Source organism: Leptonychotes weddellii, chromosome 7, assembly GCF_054177405.1.
Source record: "Leptonychotes weddellii isolate Sample4059 chromosome 7, ASM5417740v2, whole genome shotgun sequence".
Taxonomy (NCBI): Eukaryota; Metazoa; Chordata; class Mammalia; order Carnivora; family Phocidae; genus Leptonychotes; species Leptonychotes weddellii.
In genome coordinates, this window is record NC_138375.1 from 28,652,567 (window position 1) to 28,677,057 (window position 24,491).

The window sequence follows — 24,491 nt, forward strand, 5'->3', positions numbered from 1 at the left end:
CCATACAGTAGAGATTTAGGGTATATTTTGATCTGTTAGAAGAAACTATCTCAAAATTTTAAAGAGAGAACAACTTATATATATATGCCAAAAATGAGGGTAACTACTATGAAGTGATAGAATAGGACTCTAAAAATGAAAAATAAAAATGTTTTTTAAAAAAGGGATTGATAGATGTTGGTTGAAAAAAAAAAAACAGTTAAAAAAAAATTAACTTTGAAAGACTAAAGAATCTTGGTAAAAAAGCCATGAATTTTATGTGCAGTATTCCCCTAGCGCTGGAGTTCTGCTGTTCTCATTGATGGGTAAACTTGGTCTTGGCTGGCTGTTCTCGCTGATCTTCTGGGGGAGGGGCCTGTTGCCATGGTTCCCAAAAGTCTTTGCCGGAGTCAGAATTGCCCCACCCTTGCCCAGTTTGAGCTAAGTAATCTGCTCAGGTTTGCTCTCGGGAGCTTTTGTTCCCTGCAAGCTTTCCGTACAGCTTTGGAAGCTGAGAGTGAAAATGGCGGCCTCCCAATCTCCGCCCGGAGGAGCAGAGAACTCGGGGTCCCACTCCTCAGTGAGCCCCAGAGAAAAGCAGTCAGTCACTCCCATCTCCCTGGTCTCCACCACACTCTTTGCTCACCCGGCCTGTGACCGAGCATTTCTATCTCTGGCACACAACCCCGTGTGGAGTGTCCAAACCCAGCAGATCCCTGCAGTGCACTCCCGCACCACTCCTCCCAGGGGAGGAAGGGGAGTCTCCCCAGATCTGCTGCTTGTTGGGTCCCTGCTGGAAGAGCAGTGGCCCTACTGTGCTGCGGATCAGTTTATGGCAACCCCGAGCTGAGAGCCCATGCCTCAGCTCCGTCTCTGCAGCCAGCTTCCCTGCTCTGATACCTGGGAGCTCTACTGCACTCAGGCACCCCCGGTCTTTCTGTGACCCTGAAGGTCCTGAGACCACACTGTCCCACGAGGGTTCCATGCCCCGCTTAGCCACTGGAGCGATGCCCCTCAGCAGAGCCCACTTCTAAAAGTTCCGATTTTGTGCTCTGCGGCTCTACCACTTGTTGGTATCAACTGATGGAGGCCCCCTCCCCCGCCGTCTATCCTCCCGAATATCGCCTCGGATTCACTTCTCCACACATCCTACCTTCCAGAAAGTGGTCGCTTTTCTGTTCAGAGAGTTGTTGCTCTTCTTTTCTTCGATCTCCTGTTGAGTTTGTAGGTGTTCGGAATGGTTTGATCCCTATCCAGCTGAATTCTTGAGACAAGATGAAATCCCGGTCTCCTACTCCTCTGCCATCTTGCTCCGCTATGTCTTCTCTTATTAAGATTTACCCCATAGAAAATGATTTTCTTCTCATGAAACATGGTGTGCAGTCTTCTACTTATGGACAGAGGCCTATTTGTTGACCCTGGTATACATGATGGTGTTGTGCAGCAACTTCCTGCCACAGCATCATAGACAACTGGCAATGGTAGCTCTGGAAATTGATGGAGAAAAGGTCTTTTATTAAGTGACAAGTAAACCTCAGGTAAAATGATAATCCCTGTGCCACAGGATGCCTATGGTCCCTGGGAGAAATACATAAATACATAAAACTATTGCATTTAGGATTTAGCTTAATACTCCATACCTGTAGTTAAACTTTGCAATCAACTCTTCTCATGCCTTTGTTAAGCCTTCTTTAAATAGAACTGAAAACTAGACTGAAATTGGAGTTCTTTATAATGAAAACACTACAAAAGTCAAAGTCAAAAATATCTTTATAGTAATCAAACTGTAAAGATAGAAAAAATGCTATTTTTAAATACCACGGCTCAGAGTTTGTTTTGATCATATTAGATTTCTTTAAAAAAAAACATGCCAAGTTAATTTATTGTCAAAATCTTTAGTGCCACTCCATTTGCATTGTCTTACTTCCCACCAGATTCAATGAAGTGATCTACTTTAGTGTTTTGGGTCAGGTTTTTATTATTTGGTGGAAGACTATCAAAGGAAGGAGAAAGTTGTTTTTCCTTCCTTGTTAAGTATACAGCCAGAAAGAACAACAATATTTTCAAGTTAAAAAGTCATTGCAACCTAATTGAAAACTTCAGGCCAAATGCTGGGAACACTGTGGTTGACCATTCTAAAACAAAAATTGAAAACAGATTCTAGTTGGATTTAAAAAATGATCTGGCTAATAATCAAGATAGATAATGAATAAACACATAAAGTACAATTAAAGAAGAAAATATTCTGAAATGAACAGAAAGAAGAAACAGGTTAAATAAATAAGGTCTAACAAATCCATTCACTTGGCTAAAGCATTAAGATTTTCATTTGTGTGGCTAAAATAGAGCAACTTGATTTTCCAAAGATAACACTGAATGTTTGGAGAGAACTCTGATGCATCTGGATTGTGCCCAGTTCTAAATAGGGATTAACACCAACCATGCATATATCTGCTGTGAACCCAAACTATCTCTTAAAGCTGTTGCATCTTTCTTCCTATTCTTTGAGGACCAAAAAAACAAATAAAAAATTTATGCTTTACAACCAAGAGATTGTGTACAACTCATGAGTTGGCATCTTCTGTAAAATTTAAGCTACTGATCCGGGCGCCTGGGTGGCTCAGTTGGTTAAGCGACTGCCTTCGGCTCAGGTCATGATCCTGGAGTTCCGGGATAGAGTCCTGCATCGGGCTCCCTGCTCGGCGGGGAGTCTGCTTCTCCCTCTGACCCTCCTCCCTCTCATGCTCTCTGTCTCTCATTCTCTCTCTCGCAAATAAATAAAATCTTTAAAAAAAAAAAAATTTAAGCTAATGATCCACCATTAGTAGAACACATGTTTTGAATTATTTTCTTAGTTTGCAAATGAATTTAGATCATACCTTTTTTGTTCACTGAAGATGAACATTGGGTATGATATATATGTATAAGCATATATGTTTTATATATATGAGCATATATAAAACACATATGTATGATTTATATTAGGCCACATATATATGTGTATATAGAACACATGTAACACACACACATATATATATTTATTCAATATTGAATATATATATATATTTCAATGAACCAAAAAAAAAAACCCAGTAGAGGTGTGACCTAAATTCATTCACAAACTGGGAAAATAACTCAAAACATATGTTCTTCTAATGGTGACTTACATTATATATATATATATATATATATATACATAGTAGCTTATATATAGAGCACATATATACATCTGATATATATATATCCATTGAAAAACTACATATATAAACATAGATATGTTATATGTAATATACATACATATATATGTGTATATATATATAGATAGATATATAGATATATGTAGAAGTTAGAAATCCTGAGATTGAATATTGAATTCTGGCTGTATCACTTCCTAGCTGTATGCCCTTGGATAAATTACTTAACTTCTCTAATCCTGCAATAATATTTATAAAATGAGGATAATGCTGTGCTAGTTTCTTAAGAAACAGCTTTATGCCTTGGAAGAGAGATCAAGGAAAGACAGTGGCTACGTCATTTTAGATGCACCTCTACCTCTGAGTGAACATTGAGTGTACATGTTCTGCTGGTGGAAGGTCCAGAATATCATCTGTATTACTGACAAGCATCATCTTACAAATAAAGAACAACTTTCTCATCACCTCTAATTGGGTTTCTTCTTCCCTACCCTTTGTATATAACTTTCTTCAAATAATAACAAAAATAATGATATAAGTTGAGAAAGGAAAATAATTGACTACCAAGTTGAACTACAGCTATAGAATATTAACCTAAATCCTAAATGCAGTAGTTTCATGTATTCAAGCATTATTAGGAGACCATTAAACACCTCCAGTGACAATATTCCACTTTCATATTATGGATACATACCTTGTGACACACATGTTGCAAACATCTCCCAGTTCATTATTTTTTTTTAACTTAGTTCATTTTTAAAATATTCTACCTCAAAGCTTTTCATTTTGACTCATGCAAATCCAGTGTATTTTTTATTTCCAGCTTTTCCCCTTAGTGTCATACCTAATTCCCAGGTCATCATAACCTATATTTTCATCTATGATTCTCCTTCAATATTTTCTTATGAAATATTTCAAACTTAGAAAACCTTACCATCTAGATTCTACTATTAACATTGTATTCTACTTACTTTTTAAAATATATCTCTCCATATTTCCATCACTTTATCCATCATATCAATCTATTTTTATGCGTTTCAGTTAATCTGCAGACAGATGACTTGTCCCAAACGGCAGTATGCACACCATATGTATTTGATATATATTTTGTCTTTTTGCTTTTACATACGGTTTTCGTTTTTTTATGGCTGCTGAAACAAATTGCCACAAACTGGGTGGCTTAAAACAACATATTTATTCTCTTCCAGTTCTGGAGGCCGAAAGTAAGAAATCAGTTTCGCTGGGTTCAAAGTGGTGGCAGGGCTGCTTCCTTCTGGAGGCTCTGGGGAGAATCCTCTTCCACAATTTTCTAGCTTCTGGACTCTGTTCTTGGCTTGTGATCCCTTTCTCACATCACTCCAACATCTTTCTTCCTTTGTCACTACTCTTCTGTAGTCAGATTTCCCTCTGCCTTCCCCTTTCTTATAAGCTCAAGGATGATTACATTGAGGATAGTCCAGATATTCCAGGATAATCTTTCCATCTCAAGACCCTTAATCCATATTAAGGGATCCAAAATCCCTTTTGCCGGACAAGGTAACATTCACAGGTTCTAAAGATTAGGACCTGGGTATCTTTGGGGCTGTTATTCAGCCTACTGTGCATGCAAACATTTATTTCATCATCTTTTTTTAACAGCATCAAGTAAGGCTCTGATTGAATTTTTTCCAAATGCCCAAATTATTGAAAAATACAAATATAAATGATTTTAAAGTTAAGAATTCTCAAATCTAATTGAGATGATACTTTTATCATATATGATGTTCCTCATATTTTCTCCATACACTAAATTCTTCTCAAGTTACTAATGACAAAATATGATAATGATTTGGTTTAATGAATCTAATTATAGGTGTTTTTTAAAATTTCTTCACAGTTGGGGAAAAAAGTGTTGACAAATATAACTTAGTTGCTGCAGGAAAATGGGCATCAAATTCCCATACACTAATTTATTCTCTGCCAGAATGTTTAGTCGATAATTATCTTATATGAGAGCAGGCTATTTGAATTCATATGTGGAATACAAGAAAGAACAAAATAACACCCACTCAACTCTGTCAGATATTAAATCATGAGGAGCTAAGACAAATAGCCCAATCAGAAAACAAGCCAGAAGGGCTAAAAGATATTTACATCAGATTTTTCATATTAATTCTAAAATATTTAGAGCATTAAAATTTGAGTTATCTATCATCCTTCCAGTAAGGGCAGCACCTGTTCTTAATAAACATAATTTTTCCCAACTGCCTGTTTTCTGAACGAGTTATGGAATCACTAGCATTAAAACATTTTAATTGAAACAAAACCTTTGGCATTGTATATAGTCTTTAATCTTTGGTAAACATATGACTTCGCAAGGGAACACATTACTGGATAAGTGTTCCATGCTGAATTGATCAGGCCCATTTCTAGAGAATGTGTTGCCAATTAATTGGTTATAAGAAGCATGCTTTTTACAAAACAATGGATGATGCATCGATTCCCACGACCTCACCCTAAATAAGTACATTGCCATTTTAAGGTTTATTTGTAATTATTATTCTAAACTATGAAATTATTGATTGATGTGCTTATTTGCCATCTGTATATCTTCTTTGCTAAGGTATCTGTTCAGATCTTTGTCCATTTTTTAAATCAAGTTGTTCATTTACTTATTGTTGAGCTTTAAAAGTTCTTTGTATATTTTGAATAACAATCCTTTATCAGATATGTTTTTTGCAAATATTTTCACCTAGTTTGTGACTTATCTTCTTTTTCTCTTGAGTGTCCATACATATACATATTTTGTTATTCTTGTTACATGTTTGACATTATTTAAATATCTTTCTTTTTCCATTATAATGTTTGTTTAATGTTGACTATGATTGTTTAATTAATGTTGACTTTTAGAAGAATTTGAAAGACCTTCCTGAGAAATTCAGATACTCCTTAATACAGAAGCAATATAAAATCTTTCCTATAAATTGTGTAGGTGACAAGGAGTCCAATGTAACAGAATCACACTGTGATAGATGTTGGGTCAGACAAGGCTTGCTTATTAGCCAGCGACTCACTTGGGTATACCAGCCTCAAAGCAAAATTCAAATGGTTGCCTCTGCAAAATGACAAAGTACATACTGCATGCCAAGAAACTTCTAGGTTGCTTATACGTAGCTGAAATATGGAATGTTAAATACACAAATGATGAGCGACCTCTACATTTCAAATAAAGAAATATACACATACTTAAATCACATTTGTTAGTGTTTGATTTTCTTCCCAAAATTCTATAACCTGGATTTCATGGACTCTTAGAAGATACATAGATGCATTACTAGTATTTCTCAAACTATCTGTTGTGAAGGACTATTTTTTTTCCAGTTTATTGTAGACTGATACATTTGCCCCATATATACCTCTCCTTTATTTACATGCTTGTGTGTGTGTGTGTGTGTGTGTGTGTGTGTGTGATAGTGACATAGGTCAGTGGAACATTTGAAGCTTTGAAAAGCATTTTATTAGCAATTTTCTGTTGTTTATAAACACTGGCAGAGACAGTGCTATTGAAATCAGTTCCCACATTTCAGTAGAAATGAGAGAATCTCAGGCAAAGACCAATGGCAGTTCTAAACTCCCAGAACTTCCAGACAGCAGATGGGCGATGTTTATCAAAGCAGACAGAGAGTGTGTAGTAGTAATTAGAAGGATCTGAACACAGCAGAAATATATGTGTGACCCACTAGTGTTACACTTCATTTGTGTAACTGGAAGGACTCTAGGTCTGGCCACAAGAGGCCTGATTTGAGCCACCATGATATAAAATAAACATTTCTCGCCCAAGATTCAGATCTAGCATCCTTGAATTAAAAAGAAGTTGGGTACCTTTGAGACAGGATAGATCAATCATTTCACATGTACTTTCTGTAAATTTTCTTCTTATTCTCCTCTAATATACCTATATTCACTTATCAGAGCAAACGTGCCCTGGGCAAAAGAAAATAAGCAGAACTTTCAGGTTTCATTGAGCCCAGACTGTGAGTCAGATCTAGTTCCTGAGACCTCAAGCACCACAGCCAATCAGGAAGAGTGGAGCCTTGCATAATGAGCTGATGAATGTAGTCTTAATCTGATTCCATCTCACAGGAGGCCCAGTAGTATCATAAGTACATCTTCCTTTCCAAGTGTATGCTTGAAATATATATTCTCAGCAACTAGATGTATCCTAGCTTAAGTTTCTGTCACTGTGGAGTGCCCAACCAAACTGGACAGGATATCCCCAGACCCTTGAATATGAGTTGCTAACTTGCTTAAGTCACTGTTATTTTGATTTTTTTTCCTCTTACACTCAAAACTAATATTAATCAATACACTACTTAATATCCTTTCAATTATTTTTCTAAGTTAAATTTTTTTTTGTTTATAATCAAGAAACAGAAATAAGATGTATCTACATGATCTCAGTCCTCAAAAGCACCACGAGTTTGGCATTAATATTTTCATTTCATTTTTATGTGTTAAGAATTTGGGGCTCAGAAAGGTTAAAGATAACAAAAAATACTACAGAGGAGGAAGTATAACTGGAATTGGAAACCTTAGCTTTTTAATGCTAATGGCCATTCTTTTTTTTTTTTTTTTGAAGATTTTATTTATTTTTTTAGAGAGAGAGAGAGAAAGTGAGCAAGTGGGGGGAGAGGCAGAGGCAGAGAATCCTGAAGCAGATTCCCTGCTGAGCAGGGAGCCCCATATTGGGATCCCAGGATCATGACCTGAGTTGAAATCAAGATCTGGCCACTTAACTGACTGAACCACCCAGGCGCCCCTAAAGGACATTCTTTTGATGCTCATACAATATTGCCTCTTAAGTTAAGTGTTCACAACCTTATGGAGTCCGTTTTCTCTGTAATATAGAGAATGAGGTGATTTCATGAGAGTGATAGGGATGGTGCTAAGCTAGCGGAGGGTGATGACAAATATTTGAAAGGGAGAAGGAAATAGAGTTTTGTAAAACCAAGTGTAGCAACCAGTCAGGTGGCTTTGGGCATCCCCTAGTAGCTTGACAGAGATGCAGGTTTCAGGACACTACCCATTGAATCAAATCTGCATTTCTAAAAACCCCCAACAAATCTGTGTGGACATTAAAGTTTGAGAAGCACTAGGACAAGGAGACATTATCAAGCAATACTGAAGGGCCAGCTGAAATGGAGATTATGCATTTATAAGCAACGATATCAATGTCTAGAAAACCCTGATTGTTGCCTATCCAGAAACCACTCAATGCTTGGTAACAAATCCAAACTCCTACTAAAATGCCAGATCCTCGCTTTGCCTTTTGCACTTATATCAATGGCTTATGGCCCAAATCTGACCAATGAAAGCTTAGGGGAAACACAGGGAGGATTTTCAGAGAGGCTTTCATCTTATTCAAATAAATGAATAGGAATAAACTCCTGTCTTCTTGGTCTGAATATTGTTCTATGTGTGATGCATGGAACTGTAGCAGTCATTTTGCAATCTTGGGGGCATAAACCCAAAGACTAAGCCAAGATAACAATCTAATGAATCAACATCAGAAGCACAATTCCTTTGGATTTCTTGTACATGAGACAATAAACACCCTTATTGTTTAAAGGATTTTCATCTAATTTTTCCACTACTTGCAGCTAAGAGTATCCTAAGCAAAAGAAAGAAAGAAAGAAAGGCAGGCAGGAAGGAAGGAAGGAAGGAAGGAAGGAAGAAAGAAAAGAATGAAAGAAATACGGTTTGTAGTTTTTCTGTTAAAATCCTCAGAACATTAGATTAATATAAAATGAGGCATATTACAGAATTACTAGTTGAAGTTTTATAGGGTAAGTGTGTCTGAGTGAAAGCAGTTGAAGGTTTAAGCAAGTATTTCCCTGATGAGCTGTATCTTGAGGTTGAAGCTGGGTAGGGGCATGATAAAAACCAGGACACTGCTGATGGAATGACAAAAAACAGAAGGTCCATATTTGATAAGACCAAAAAATTGTCACATTGGGAGAAAGCGTTAGAGGAGGAAGTTGTAATCAGAGAAAGGATATTAGAACTTAAGATTTCAGAGGTGAAACGATTTCTATTGATGCCTTTGATGAGGATGGGTGAAGTGGAATAGGTGTGAAGACCATGGACATTCAGGAAGTCGAAGAAGTATAAAACGAGGCTATTGGATTGAGTGTTTCCCTCACTAGGAAACTTGAACAAACAAATGGCCATTGGATACACTTGAAATTATACTAGATCTTGAGGTTGAGGTAGAATTCGATGAATATGGGGCACTGAATGGGACATTGGGGAACAACTACTTTGAGAAAAGTTTCATAAAGGAGTTTACCTTTGCCCTGGAACTCGTAGAGAAATGGGAATTCTCTACATAGAGAAATGTAATGGTAGGTATGCTTGGCAGAGGGAAGAGTATGTGCAAAGTTCATAGACAAGAAAAAACATTCAGGGAAATGTGGAGAGTCCTATGCTGCTAGAGCAGAAAGAAATATAGGTTGGAGCCAGCTTATGGAGTCTTACATGTTACAACAAGGAGTTTGGATATATTCTGGTTAACAGCTGTTGCTAATGATAGTTTTCTAAGCTTAAGGAATTGAAAGCTTTATTTTTTGTAAAAGGGAACATTCTCCATCATGCAGATAATACAGATACTCCATCCCCTTTCTTTTTGTACTTGATGCATTACTTGGGGCGGTTGGGAAGCAAGTAGACCTGACTTAATTACAGTCCTCTCTCCTTTGTTTTATGAACCATTCATTTGGTAATGAATAGATGTAGTTTACCTCCCCTGGCTGAATGAAGAGGAGGAAGGATGAGATGAATAAGCATCTTCCCGGACAATGAGTCCATGGTATATCAGTCAGCTTTGCCACAGCAGTAAAGAACTTCAATGTTGGTGGCTTATGGGAAAGAGCATTATTTCTTGCTGTGATTATCTGCCACTCTTTTGGTCTCCACTGGGCTCTGTTGGGCTTCTTTATGACTTTTAGAACTCTGTTGGATGCCATTTAGATCTACTAGTAGGATTTTCTGAGCTCTGTTGGATTCTGCTGGGCTTAATTTAGTTTCATGTATCTTTTGGTAGCTACTTTTGGGGATATACCATTATCATTTCATAACTAGGCCTCAATCTTATTCTATAAAAACATCAGCTTCTCAGCACAAATGATTTTGCACTCCTCCCCTCCCCCCGCTCCCCCACCTAGGAAACTTGAACAAACACAAGCTTAGTTTCTAATAGCTCAAGTTCCCACCCTAGGATGACCCCAGCTCCTCCTAAAATGCCTGCCTGAGAAAACTCAATCTTGCCAGGAAAATTTACAGTTTGTTCCAGCCCAAACCTGGTGATAAGCAGGCTCCTGAACCCCTCTGAGAGCAGTTTCTTGAGAAAGCTTGCAATTATAAATCCTTCCTCTGCCTCTTTGAGATGTAACTCTTCCACCAACCAGAACCATCTCCTTAAGGACCTGAGAGTTGTCTCTTTGTAATACAAACATTTAGAGAGATAACTCCAGCTCCCAGTCTCTGTGGGAAGGTAAGGGCCTAACTTCTTACACAGCTGCCTCCTGTCATAAAGATACAGAAATTTGTTTCTCCTCCAGTTAAGCACCAATGAACAAACCCAGAGGCCTGGTCACATTACCCAACTCGCCTTCCCACATTTTGTAAGTTTCCACCAGCCTGACTGCTAACGTCTCTGCCATCCTCCCTCGCTGCTCCCACATTCTCCCTTTAAAAAGCACAGGTACCCTGCACAAAGTAGAGTTCAGTTCACGTTGGACCCTTTTCCCTATTGCAAGGGTTCAGTACTGAGTAAAATCTATCTTCACCACTTTAGTGTCTGGCTTTGTTTATCTTTGACAGTGGCAAGTGTCACATCTGCTCATATGCCAAAGCACATCAAATGATCAAGCCCAAAGTCACTGAAGCTCAGGAAGCATGACAAGGGCAGAGAACAAGCAAATAGATAAACAAATGATAACACATACAGCTTTTTAAATAAAAACGAGTGCTAGATATCCTAGAAAGTGGTTTTTCTATCAGATTTTCATAAAAGAAATGCTAAAAACAGTATTTTTGTATATTTTTACAAAGTATTTTGTCAAAGTATATTCTCGACAAAGCAAATATAAATAGGAAAAGTTACAGCAATGTTGCTCTCTGAGTTGGCAAACACAAAATTTCCTCAAGGGAACTAAAGCCATAAATTTAAAAAAGTGTATAAACTTTAATATCAGGAATATGTTATTCATTTTTATTCTTAACTGATGAGTAATGTTCCAGTGTTCTTGAAATGGAAGTCAATTAGTTGTACTGCCTTGTTATTATTAAAAATGTGTATTTGATAGTGAAAAATAGGAAAAGTCATAAAAATTATAGACAAATCAGAAGTCTGGAAAGCATCTAAGATCCCTGCTTCCTGTAAATCTTGTTAAAATCTTTCCACCAGACTTTATTTCCAGTTAACTTAAGACAATCAAGAAACACTGTGTGATTGCCACTTGATGTGTCTTATCACAACTGTTTACAGTCATGGGGGGCGGGGCTACTAGGAAAGATAACACCATTTATTTAAGACAGTAGCATATTGAGTGAGATTGTTCAACCTTTTAAAATTTCAGTCTCACTATGTTCCAATGGACAGGACAAAATGTCCTATTTGGATGACATTCACAGCCCAGCGTCAACAAACAGTCTCAGAAAATTAAATTCCAGGCTAGTGTGTGTGTCCTCATGTTCTGTGAAATTTGACTTGAAGGCAAAATAACTGCAATGTAGTGACAAATCTGAAGTGACAGAGGTAATATATCTTTTTTTAAGATTTATTTATTTGAGAGAGAGAGAGAGTGTGTGTGTGCATGTGAGTAGGGCAGGGAGCAGAGGGAGAAGGAGAGAGAGAATCTCAAGCTGGCTCTATGCCCAGGGCTTGATCCCATGACCCGAAGTAATCTACCTTAACTTCAAATTCAATATCCTTAACATCTTCATCAATTAGTGGGAGGAGAAGGGCAATAGATCACAATAATAAATGGATAATTATATTGATGATGGGTAGTTAGTGGTGAAACATTCTAAATTACTTTGTTCTGTGCATTAAGTAATCATCTATTAGGTGGAAAGTTTACTTGCATTTCATGGATGGGGGAATGGAAAGGAAAAGAAAAAGATTAATTAAGTATGGTCCTTGCCCTTCATGAATTTGTTGGGTAGTGAAGAGTTCCAGGAATTGATATTAAACCTTTATGTGTTTGTTGTCGATCATGACATAACCTGTGTTCATAACAATATCACACTGAGTAGAAAATAGGGGAAGAAAGAGGGTGTCTTCCTTCAGAATTATTAAAACAAATTGGAGACATGAGTGAATACTGCCAGAATAACATTTAAAGGAAAACAAATTTATTTAAAAATAAATGGTACTTGTAGTAAATTAGGAAAGATTGTTTTATGTAAGTATGATTAAAATTTACACAGTTATGGCAAATTGTATAGAAGCCAAATAATCTAAAAAATTAGGTTAGATTTAAAATAAAACTAATGACAGAAATAACAATATTAACAACTGTAAAAACTACACATTCCCTCAATATTTGTTCTGGTGCCAGTTATTATGCTAGGCCATTTATATACATTATTCTTCGAATTCTTTTTTTTTTTTTTAAATAAGTAATGACTAATAATTAATGTTTCTTTTAACAGTTACCCATTTTTTTAAAATTCTGGTATAGTTAACATACAGTGTATTATTAGTTTCAGGTATACAATATTGTGAGTCAACAATTCTGTCCATTACTCAGTGCTCATCATAAGTGCACTCTTCATCCCCCTCACCTATTTTACCCATCCCTCCAGCCACCTCCCCTCTGGTAACCATCAGTTTGTTCTCTGTAGTTAAAAGTCTGTTTCTTGGTTTGCCTCTCTTCCCCCAACACCCCTCCAAGTTTATTTGTTTTGTTTCTTAAATTCCACAGATGAGTGAAATCCTATAGTATTTGTCTTTCTCTGACTGATTTATTTTGCTTGGCATTACCCTCTAGATCCATCTATGTTGTTGCAAATGGCAAGATTTCATAGGTTTTTATGGCTGAGTAATAGTCCATTGTATATATATACCACATCATCTTTATCCATTCATCTATCAATGAACATTTTGTTTGCATCTATAATCTGGCTCTTGTAAATAATTCTTCAGTAAACATAGGGGTGCATATATCTTTTCAAATTAGTGTTTTTGTACTTTTTGGCTAAATACCCAGTAGTGGAATTACTGGATCAGATGGTAGCTCTAATTTTAATATTTTGGGTAACCTCCATACTGTTTTCCACAGTGGCTGTACCAGCTTGCATTCCCACCAACAGTGCATGAGGGTTCTTTTTTCTCCTCATCCTCACCAACACTTGTTTCTTGTATTTTTGATTTTAGCCATTCTGACAGGTAAGAGGTGGTATCTTATTGTGGTTTTGATTTGCATTTCCCTGATGATGAGTGATGTTGAGTATCTTTTCATGTGTCTGTTGGCCATTGGTATGTCTTCTTTGGAGAAATATCTGTTCATGTCTTCTGCCGATTTTTTATTGAATTACTTGGTTTTTGGTGTTGAGTTGTGTAAGTTCTTTATCTATTTTAGACATTAACCCTTTTTCAAATATATCATTTGCAAATATCTTCTCCCATTCAATTCAGTAGATTGTCTTTTAGTTTTGTTGATTGTCTCCTTCACTGTGCAAAATCTTTTCATTTTGATATAGTCCCAAAAATTTATTCTAGCTTGTTTCCCTTGCATCAGTAGACAGATCTAGAAAAATGTTGCTACGGTTGATGTCAGAGAAATTACAGTCTGTTTCGCTTTTGGATTTTTATTGTTTCAGATCTTATATCTAGGCTTTAACCCATTTTGAGTTTATTTTTGTGTATGGTGTAAGAAAGTGGTCCGTTTTATTCTTTTACATGTAGCTGTCCAATTTTCCCAACACCATTTGCTGAAGAAACTATGTTTCCCATTGCAAATTCTTGCCTTTTGGTCAGAGATTAATTGACCATATAATTGTGGATTTACTTCTAGGCTTTCTATTTTCTGTTCCACTGATCTCTGCGTCTGTTTTTGTGCCAGAACCACATTGCTTTGATTACTACAGCTTTGTAGTATCTCTTGATATCCATGATTGTGATACCTCCAGTTTTGTTTATCTTTTTCAAGATTGCTTTGGTTATTTGGAGTCTTTTGTGGTTCCATACAAATTTTAGGATGATTCATTCTAGTTCTATAAAAAATGCTATTGGTATTTTGATAGGGATTGCATTAAATATGTAGATTGCTTTGAGTAATATGACCATTTTAACAATATTTGTTCTTCCAATCCATGAGTATGGAATATCTTTCCCTTTGTGTCATCTTCAATTTCTTTCATCAGTGTTTTATAGTTTTTAGAGTACAGGTCTTGTTTAAGTTTATTCTAAGTATTTTGTTATTTTTGGTGCAATTGTAAATGGGTTTGGTTTCTTAGTTTCTCTTTCTGCTACTTCATTATTACTATATAGAAATTCAATGGATTTCTGTATGCTGATTTTGTATCTTGTGAACTTACTGAATTCATTTATCAATTTTAGTAGTGTTTTTGGTGGAGTTTTGAGGGTTTTCTTTATATAGTATCAAGTCATATGCAAATAGTGAAAGTTTTACTTCTTCCCTACCAATTTGGATTCCTTTTTTTTTTTTTTTAAATTGTTGTTGTTGCTGCCTGATTGCTATGGTTAGGACTTCCGGTACTATGTTGAATAAAAGAGGTGAGAGTGGACATCCCTTGCCTTGTTCCTGATCTTAGAGGAAAAGCTCCCAGTTTTTCACCATTGTGGAGTATAATGTTAGCTGTGGGTTTTTCATATATGGCCTTTATTATGTTGAGGTATGTTCCCTCTACACCTACTTTTTTGAGGGCTTTTATCATGAATTGATGTTGTACTTGTCAAATGCTTTTTTTTTTTTTTTTGCATCTATTGAAATGATCATATAGTTTTTATCCTTTCTCTTGTTGATGTGATGTATCACATTGATTGATTTGTGAATATTGAACCACACTTGCATCCTAATAATAAGTCTCACTTGATTGTGATAAATGATTTTTTAAATATATTGTTGGATTCATTTTGCTAATAATTTGTTGGGGATTTTTGCATCTGTGTTCATCAGAGATATTGGCCTATAGTTCTCTCTCTCTCTCTCTTTTTTTTTTTTTTTTTTTGTAGTGTCTTTACCTGGCTTTGGTATCAGGTTAGTGCTGGCCTCATACAAAGAGTTTGGAAGCTTTTCTTTCTCTTCCATTTTTGGAAATAGTTTGAGAGGAATAGGTATTAACTCTTCTTTAATTATTTGGTAGAATTCACCTGTGAAGCTATCTGGTCTTGGGACTTTTGTTTGTTAGGAGTTTTTTGATTACTGATTCATTTTTATAATGGTTACTGGTCTGTTCAACTTTCTATTTCTTTTTGGTTCAGTTTTGGGAGGTTATAGGTTTCTAGGAATTTATTCATTTCCTCTAGGTTGTCCAATTTGTTAGCATATAATTTTTTAAAAATCCTCTTCTAATCCTTTGTATTTTTGTGGTGTTGGTTGTTATTTCTCCTCTTTTATTTCTGATTTTGCTTGAGTCCTCTCTCTCTCTCTCTCTCTTTGTCTAGGTAAAGTTTTATCAGTTTTTTAGATCTTTTCAAAGTTCTAGCTCCTGGTTTCATTGATCTGTTTTTTTTTTTTTTTTAGTTTCAATTTCATTTATTTCTGGTCTATTCTTTATTATTTCATTTTTTCTACTAGTTTGGGGTTTTGTTTGCTCTTCTTTTTCTGGGCCCTTTACATGTAAGGTTAGGTTGTTTATTTGAGATTTTTCTTGCTTCTTGAGGTAGGTCTGTATTGCTATACACTTTCCTTTTAGAACAGTTTTTGCTGCATCCCAAAGATTTTGAACCATTGCGGTTTTTTTAAGAGTTTATTTATTTGTCAGAGAGAGAGAGCACAAGCAGGGAGAGCAGCAGGCAGAGGGAGAAGCATGCTCCCCGCTGAGCAAGGAGCCTGATGCCAGACTTGATCCCAGGATGCTGGCAGACGTTTAACTGACTGAGACACCCAGGCGTCCCTGAACCATTGTGTTTTCATTTTCATTTGTCTCCATGTATTTTTTTTTATTTCTTCTTTGATTTCTTGGTTGACCCTTTCATTGTTTAGTAGCATGTTATTTAATCTCCATGTATTTGTGTTCCTTCCAGATTGTTTCCTGTGGTTGATTTGTAGTTTCATAGCATTGTGGTCAGAAAAGATGCATGGTATGACTTCAGTCTTTTTGAACTTTGTAAGATGTGTTTTGTGGCCTAATATGTGATAGTTTCTGGAGAATGTTCCATATACACTTGAAAAGAATGTGTATTCTGCTGTTTTAGGATGGAATGTTCTGAATATATCCGCTAGATCCATCTGGTCCAAAGTGTCATTCAAAGCCACTGTTTCTTTGTTGATTTTCTGTTGGGATGATCTATCCATTGATTTAAATGGGGTGTTAAAGTTCCTTACTATTATTGTATTACTATCAATTACTTCCTTTATGTTTGTTATTAGCTCCCTTATGTCTTTGGGTGCTCCCATGTTGGGTGCATAAGTATTTATAATTGTTATATCTTCTTGTTGGGTTGTTCCTTTTATAATTATAGAATGTCCTTCTTTGTCTCTTGTTACAGCTTTTGTTTGAAGTTTACTTTGTCCAATGGAGGTATTGCTACTCTGGCTTTATTTTCACTCCCATTTGCATGATAAATGCTTTTCCATCCCTTTACTTTCAATCTGCATGTGTCCTTAGGTCTGAAGTGACTCTCTAGTAGGCAGCATATAGAGGTCTTGCTTATTACCCATTCCGTCACCCTATATCTTTTGATTGGAGTATTTAGTCCATTTCTATTCAAAGTAATTACTGATAGATATGTACTTATTGCCATTTTTTACTTGTTTTATGGTTAGTTTTGTAGTTCTTCTCTGTTCCTTTCTTCTCTTGCTCTATTCTCTCATGGTTTGCTGGCTTTCTTTAGTGATATACTTGGATTCTTTCTCTTTGTTTTTTTTACATATCATTACTTGTTTTTGATTTGTGATTCCCATTAGGTTTATATATAACATCTTATGCATAGAGCAGCCTATAGTAAGTTGATGGCCACTTAAAGTTTGATTATATTCTTTATTCCTCCCTCCCCCCACCCATGTTTCAGATATATGGTGTCATGCTTTACATAATTTTTATTTTGTGAATCCCTTGACTGATTTTTATAGATACACTTAATTTTACTGCTTTTGTCCTTCCTATTTTTCTCACTCCTGCATATGGTCTTTCCTTTCCACTCAAGGAGTCCCCTTTAATATTCCTTGAAGGGCTGGTTTAGTGGTGATAAATTCCTTTAACTTTTGGTTGTCTGAGAAACTTTATCTCTCCTTCTATTCTGAATGATAGCTTTGCTGGATAAAGTATGATTGGTTGCAAGTTTTTTCCTTTCAGCACTTTGAGTATATCATGCCACTCTCTTCTGGCCTGCCAAGTTTCTGCTGAAAAATCAGCTGATGGCCTTATGGTGTTTCCCTTGTACATAACTGTTTTCTTTTCTCTTGCTGCCTTTAAAATTATGTTTATCACTACTTTTGCCATTTTAATTACTATCTGTCTTGGTGTGGACCTCATTGGGTTGATCTTATTGGGGGCTCCCTGGGCCTCCTGGATCTAGATTTCTGTTTCCTTTCTCAGACTTGGGAAGTTTTCAGCTATTATTTCTTCAAATGCATTTTCTGCCCCCTTTTTTTCTCCCTTCTCCTTCTGGGATCTCTATAATACGAATGTTATTACACTTGATGGTATTACTGAGTTCCCTAAGTCTATTTTTATTTCTTCTCATTATTTTTTCTTTCTCCTGTTCAGCTTGATTGCTTTCCATGACCCTGTCTTCCAGGTACTGATCCTTTCTTCTGTTTCCTTTACTCTACTATTTATTCCATCTAGTGTATTTTTAATTACAGTTATTGAGTTCTTCATTTCTGATTGGTTCTTTTTTATGTTTTCTATCTCATTGTTAAGGGTGTCATTAACATCATCCACTCTTTTCTCAATTCCAGTGAGTATCTTTATGACCATTACTTTAAATTCTCTATCAGGCATATTACTTATCTCCATTTAATTTAGCTCTCTTGCTGTGATTTTGTCATGTTCTTTCATTTGGGACATATTCCTCTGTTGCCTCATTTTGTCTAACTCTCTGTATCTGTTTTTATGTGTTAGGAAAGTCAGCTACATCTCCTGCTCTTGAAAGTAGTGGCCTTATGAAGAAGACAACCTGTAGTGCCCTGCAGTGCAATGTCCCCTGTTCAGGAGAATCTGGCACTTTTAGGGCATCTCCTATGTGTGTTGTGTGCACCCTACTGTTGTGGCTGAGCCATGTTTGCCTTCAGTCCAGTAATCTGCAATGGCTCTCTTTGCCTGTTGTGGGATGAGTTTGATCTCTGTGTTGTTAGTTGACCAGACTAGGGCGGCCTTGGGCTTGAATTGAGTTAGATTAGGTGTTTGCCAGAGGCAGTAACATGGAACTGCAGGGCACTTTCCCTGTGTTGTCTCCTGAGAAGCTTTTCTTGGTGGGTGGGGCCTGCAGTCTAACCAGATGTTTGCCCCTAGCCCACTTCTGGGGCTGCAGTGGAACTGGTGTGTGTGGTTATCTTCCTTTCTCTCTGGGGAAAAAGTCACTTTGGTGTGGTGCTGGCTCTTGTCTAGCTGCTTGCACACTGCCAGGCTTGTGGCATGACTTCGGATAGGCTCTAGCCAATGGCATTTTGGATGGGGCAGATCTGTAGGAGAACATGGGAACAGAATGTGTGGTGCCAGCAAGGTCCATGCTGTTCTGCTGCAGGAGACCTGCAGCTGCCTGGGAAAATTCCTTCCAAGGCCTACCAGTTTGGAGGGGTGGGTCCACAGGAAACTTGGGGGGGTGGTGTTGCCTGGTGCCTTCAAGGTCTATGCTGGCCCACTCCAGGAGGGTACCTTCAGCTGCCTGAGAAAATTCAATTCAAGGCTGGCCAGGTTGCTGGAGCTGGATCTGCAGAAATGTGCAGGCGCAGGGCTATTAGTAAGCTAGGTGGAGAGTGTTGGCACTGAGCTGATTCCCACAGATGTTCAAGTATCTAGGCTGGGGGGAGGCAGGGGAGGGAAATGGCACCTCCCAGCTCTTTTGTTCTTGGAGAAGTCTCCCAAAGATCCCTGCCCATCCAGCACATCCTCTAAGATTAGTAAATTAGTTTCCTTCCCATATACCCTAGGTGTTTTTCAAACTGCTGCCTCTGTGTTGTATCTCAGAATGGCTGTTTGTTATGTTGTTTCTTTCAGGGTGGGAATTCCATTTCCTACGGCCCTCCAGCTTTCACAGAACTGAAACCACTCATTTTTAAAGTTCCAGTTGCTAAGCTTCTCTGATTGTAAGAACTTGTAAAGCCAAGCCAAATGTTATGGGGATTTGTCTTCCTTGTGTGGGTCCCCCATGCCTGAGGTGCCTCTTGTGGGGATCTGCTCCTCCCCCTCTACACATCTGTTGTGTCTCTCCCTCCTGTGGACAGTCCAGTGAGTCCATTTAGCTCCTGACTGTATCTCTACCCTTCCTACCCTCTTTGATGTGGCCTCTTTCTCTACATTTAGCTTTGGAGAATCTGTTTTGCCAGTCTTTGAGTTCATATTTACACTGATGTGGGTGTTAACTAGTTGTATCTGTGGGACAAAGTGAACTTAGTTTCCTCCTACTCTGCCATCTTCCTTGAGCATTCCTACTCTTTTAATTCTTAAAACTGCCTATGGATTTAGTGCTATTATTATTACCATTTCACTGGTAATAAAAACTAAGGCTTGGCATGATCTGGTAACTTTCCCAAGTTTATAAGTAGTAAGTTAGTGGGACAAAATTTTGAGTCTGATTCCAGAGTTTGTGTTAAATACCTGAATAATTAGCTGGGACACTTTTCACTAGTAAGAAGTAAAAGGTCTCTTTTTATGTGATCATAATATTGTAATACTTCACAGACAACCAAATAGAATACTATGGGGTTTTGTTTTCTCTATGCAAACAAAACAAAACACAAAAACAAACCAAAAAAAACATAAAAATAAAAATTTAATTGGTCCCAGGACAGTAATTCTTTATGATGGTCCATGTCATCTTAGGGCAAATTAAGTGAAGGAGATGAGATTTTCTTTAGATGATTAATGGGGGTGAAGAAGATGAGATTCTCTTTCGATAATACAGTAAAAGGGACACGGCTTTTTTTAAAAAGGTGAAACAATCTTGTTCTGTGATCTTTCTCACTAAGAAGAAGCTATTTACAAGTGTTACTTTGCTCCACTGGGATTCTGCCATCTAAGGGTGAAGTTTGATTTCTCCCTGATATTGTGTGGAGTTTTTGGGGGGTAAACAATCTTGAGCCTAGGCATTTGGGAAATAAACGTGAGATTATACAAGCTGTGTGCTATGACATTACTGCCACTCCAAATTCCCTGAGTGGGTATAATGTCTTGGTCCCAACTGAAGTGATGCTTCCTTTTATCATCTGCTCAAGAGAACTACCGTGTGAAGTCAACTCAGTCCAGGAAAAGTATTGACAAAATAGATAAAGTCTGGTTTGTGTAGAGAAATTCTAGACTGAGAGCTCCTGCTTTCTAGTGAGACACTTCTACCCAGGGAATGATTTCACTGTGCTTTCCTGCTAATGCCCCTTCCCTGATGGATCTATCTCCAAACCTAGAGAGTGTTCTAGCTTTCACAAAGATTTTCCCAGGATAAGCTCAGTTCTTCGTACAGCTTCCTGGATGTCGTCTTCTATAACCGTAAATAAACTGGCCCTGTCAGGACACAGAGGAGCCTCAACAAACTCAAGAAGGTCTCCAGAGGCTCTCTGGGGGCAACTTTTATAGTAATTTCAGTAACATTATGGTTTTAAAATGGTTAGATTAAATGATTTTTTTTAAGTTGCACTAGCTCTAACATTCTATGAATAAATAGAATTTGTGGGCAGGCCTGGAAACATGCTCATCACATTTCTCTGGGAAAATGCATTACAAATCCAAATAGATTCAATTAATGGACTTCTGGAACACAGTTCATTAAAGTTGAGAACAGACTAAGTGGGAAAGAAACATATAGACTTTGGAGGAGAATATATTGTGTCCATGTTTGGCAGAGCCCAGAGTCACTTTGCTATTTCAAATGCTCAAATAAACATGGGGCCCATTTGTTGGGGCTGAGAGAGCTCCTGAATGTTTTGACTGACTTTGATGATGATTTATTTTTTCTCTAACTTGATCTTCTTAGCTGGCTGTCTTAATAGTTGCAATGATAATATTCACTCACAAGGAGAGTTATAAAAATAATAGAAACTGGAAAACTGGCTTCATGAGGAAGGACTTAAATAATTTCTCTTATTAAGTATATGATGCTATAAAGGAACTTCAAAATATTTTTACTGAATTTGAAAGGATGTTGTATAGGTAGATACATAGATAAAACATATTTTGTACAAAACGTGAGGACCCACAATCAGCTAGGTATGAATATTCTCAAAGGCAAACTAGCAAATAATTTTTACTATCCTTGAAAATCTGAGAATCATATGAGTGTGGAATTTATGAGCTACCTTTGTATTTATTTCCTAAGCTTGGGAAATGAGAGTGTGAGATCAATGGTCTAAAAGCTAAGAATGACACCAAATCTGGTTATGAAAAACAAGAGCTTTAAATGATGAACAACTGCAGACTCTCCTTTTAAACTTTTTGGGAATAAACCCCACTCCCCCTTCTTCCTCTTCCTTCTCAAATATTATAAATCACTAAGAGGTGAGGAGATGAGGCCTGATCCCAAAAGTGAAGACAGATAGTATGTGTCATGAGATAGTGATGTTCTGGAACCTAAGAATCATTAATGCTGTTAGTAAAATTTTTGAACTGAGATGGAGAGAGCACCCAGCATGGCCAGAAGTTTAACCAACCCCAGAGATAGACTATGATACCAGTAAGTGATGAGCTAATGGTAAGAATGCAATTGAGAAACCCAGCCATCATACAATGTAAGGTCAATATCCATTAAATATCCAGTAAATGAAAGATCCTTTACATTAGGGATTTTTTTTTAATTTTTTTATTTTATTTTTTTTAATTTTTTTTTTTTAATTTATTTATTTGACAGAGAGAGAGATAGCTAGAGCAGGAACACAAGCAGGGGGAGTGGGAGAGGGAGAGGCAGGCTTCCTGCCGAGCAGGGAGCCCGATGTGGGACTCGATCCTAGGACCCCAGGATCATGACCTGAGCCGAAGGCAGACGCTTAACGACTGAGCCACCCAGGCACATGTACATTAGGGATTCTTAATTGGGATTGCAAGAAGATGGGGTCATACACCCTGAGGAATAGATTATTCAGAATCATGAATCATGAATCATTTGGGGGATTATTTTTACTCCACTTACTGAACTTCAGAAATTCTAATATATACGTAGGGTTGTGTTTTGATTTTTCTGTCCTCCTTCTCCCCTGCCTCCCCAGTAATAATCCTGTGTGTTGGGATGGGAAAAAGAAATCCTGACAACTAGTGACTTATATGGAGAAAGAATGTCTTTGAGAATAGTTGCTGGAAACAAACTGGTTGGAAAAATTTCCTTTTCTAGATACAAAACTTTGGTCACTCTATTATCTCTAAAGCCTAGTTTCTATACACATACTCACATCCTAATTTCTTTTTGTTTCTTGTTTTGTTTCGTTTTATTTGTTATTGTTGCTTTGAGTATGTAACCAAGGTAACAGTTGAATTATCTGAGTCCTGGGATCATAATATGACCCTTGATGAGATTTTTATTAATTATAAGAATTTATTCTATCTTGAGGCTGTTTAGATCTGTCCACTGGTGCAATTTGGAGTAGATCATTTTTTCAGTAAAACTCTCCTTCTACAAGACAAAACATTTTCAGTACTAACCATGAAGCTCAGTAAACAATACTAGTGACCAGAAAAGATAATGGCAATTCTTGGTTATTGTACTTCATATATATATATATATATAAAGTATATTTAATTATGCCAGCAAAAATAGATAAAAATAAATATAACAGTACAGAAAGGGAAAATAATGGGCTAATATTTTTAATTATAATGATACACTTTTTGAAATAAGAAATAAAAACTTTTAACCACATTTTGGCCTGTCACAATAATGAATAATAATATTACAATATCTGGTTTCAATCCCTAACTTCTGAAAAACTGAAATGACTTTATAAATATTATTTTTCTTTGTGCATTCATGTTCAATAGATAGCACAGTCAAATTTTTCATTGATATTTGCTCATAATTGATCAAAAAACAATTTTTTATTAATTTTAATTTAAAATATTTCTTTCACATGCAGCAACAGTCATATAGATTGTTAGAAAATTGCTAAGAGTTTTCAAAACTTTATTTTTTTAGAACAATTTTAGATTTACAGAAAAATTATGAATATGGCAGAAAGAATTCCCTTGTACACACACCCAGTTTTCCCTATTAACATTATACATTGGAATGGTACATTTATTACAACTAATGAACCATTATTATTAACTAAAGCTCATAATATTCACACTTCATTAGTTTTTTACCTAATGTCCTTTTTCTGTTAGGAAAAAATCATAAACATAAGAATGTTAGGAAGAGATCCAAAAAAATCCCTTTTCATAATACGTTCAGGAAATTGCAAAACTATCATGTCTGTTTGGACCAATTCTAGCAACTTTCAAGTGATATATTCACAAAAAAGTTAAATTTCTATGTATTTTGTGGGGAAGCTTGAGATCACTTCTGATATAATGTATTTGTACTTTTGAACAGTCAATTTCAAATAAAAAATGATACCCCAGTGATTATCAAATTAAAGAAATAGAAATTGAGTTCTTAGTTTTGAGATGACCACATGACCCCGAGTCTGTGTGTGTTGAGGGCTGCTGGTTTAACTGGGCTTTCTCCAAATTAACTCCTATGTAGAACACAATGCTTATTTGAAGATAAGTATTAGACATGTGTTAATTTGTAGCTTATTTATATATTATTAAATTTCAACAGTACTAAGGACAGTTAGCACTTAGACCAACAACAAAAAAATTTTTTTTCAAAGATGAGTATTGTGTCCTTTATGTTGTTTAAAACTGCTCATCAAAGCAGACATTTAGTTGATTTATTAATGTCTTTAAATCTTTTGCAGAAAACCCTCGTCCCCTTATTGACTGCACCCACCACTCTGCACT

The 24,491-nt window shown here is 36.6% G+C and overlaps 1 long non-coding RNA gene across 1 annotated transcript in view; it reads right to left on the reverse strand.

Moving 5' to 3' along the window:
• Positions 1-187: 187 nt before the first annotated feature.
• Positions 188-24,491, reverse strand: part of LOC145722562 (uncharacterized) — a 347,599-nt gene continuing 323,295 nt past the window's right edge. The window contains exon 3 of the long non-coding RNA XR_014146903.1: positions 188-944. This is a non-coding gene — a long non-coding RNA (uncharacterized LOC145722562). The remainder of the gene's footprint in view (positions 945-24,491) is intronic.